The sequence below is a fragment of the Gymnoscopelus microlampas genome (genome assembly GCF_963454915.1).
Source record: "Gymnoscopelus microlampas genome assembly, chromosome: 24".
Lineage (NCBI taxonomy): Eukaryota > Metazoa > Chordata > Actinopteri > Myctophiformes > Myctophidae > Gymnoscopelus > Gymnoscopelus microlampas.
The window spans coordinates 11,251,700-11,253,190 of record NC_139961.1 but is presented as its reverse complement, the minus strand read 5'-3'; positions in this window follow the sequence as shown (position 1 = coordinate 11,253,190).

The window sequence follows — 1,491 nt, the reverse complement described above, 5'->3', positions numbered from 1 at the left end:
CGTTTTGTTGACACCCGACACTTCCGGGTTACTACGGCTTGAGTTGAAAGCGCAAACCGCCGTCCTCTAGCGGTAGGGAGTGTAAAGGAACGAAAGTTATATGGCACATCAATCATTCTAAATCAGGGGTCAGGGGTCTTCAACGTTTTTCAGGCCAAGGACCCCCTGGCCCCTAGCAAAGAGAGAGATGAAGCATGGATCCTCTGTATTGTATAAAATTGTGTTGCAGATTAAACTACTTTTTTTTGTTTTACTTGGTCTGCTCTTTTTTCCTCTCTACACCAAACCTCTTTGCCAAAAATAGCAGATCTACAAGCTCACAACGCCTTGTGCTGCGAGGCGTTGTGAGCTAGCTTGTAGATCTGCCATTTTTTGTTCAAGCTCGCCTCTGAAAAGGGATGCTAGGGTTCAAGTGGCTAATGTAAAATAAAAATCATATCACACAAAGATTTGGCGGCCCCCCTGTAGTAACTCTGAGGACCCCCATCCCCCTAGGGGGCCCGGACCCCTTGTTGAAGACCCCTGTTCTAAATGAATTATTAGCAAGCCTATAGTGATCTAGCCTACACCTAAAAAGAAAAAAGAAAAAACACAATAGTCGAGAAAGTATTTGTGGGGGGAAAAATGCAATTCGAGACTGTGTAGAATTCTAGATACACTCAATGTGTTTTGCAAACAATGTCTCATTTTGACTATCACAGTGGTTCCCAAACTGGGGTTCAGGATCCCCAGGGGGTCCCCAAATAATTTTAGGGGTCCCCAGATGATTAGCTTAATGTGCAACATTGTTTTCTCACTCAACAGTTAACACCAACTACGCAGTGTGGAGATGCCTAAACAGTATAAGATCTGGTGTTGGACGTCACGTGCAAAAGCCACTCTCGCCAAATGGGGATATACCTAATATAAATGATGGGGACGTTGTGTGTAACTGCGGCATTGAACCACAAACCATAAAGCACATCCTGATATGCCCCCTGCTGGAGCAACCCTGCACAGCATCGGACTTGGCAGAGTTTAATGAGAAGGGACAGCAATGTGTTCATCTGTGGCTGAACCACATCTAGCCTAACAAAAAAAAAGGCATGGGTTTCCGAGGCTACATCTAGCCAAGCCTTGTAACTGACTGTCTTGTGGACATGATAAGAAGGAGAAGAAGTAAACAAACCAACATACAGTATAAGTGCATGCCTGGTATGTGCTAATTTCTAAAGTTACAATGTAATAACGTAATAATTTAAGACCCTTTTAATACGAAATTGGCCTGATTGTGAAATATTACTTATTATGCATGCTCCTCATGGTATCACAACACCTCCAAGGCCTTAAAAGCAAGGCTCCAAACATCCCAAAACAAACTAGTAAGGCTACTTCTTGGCCTCAACCACAAAACCCATCTAACCCCTGCTCATTTTGCTAGGATTGGATGGCTTAGGTTTGAGGACAGAGTACAGCAACTTGCTATGGGCCTGGTCTACAAGATACACCACA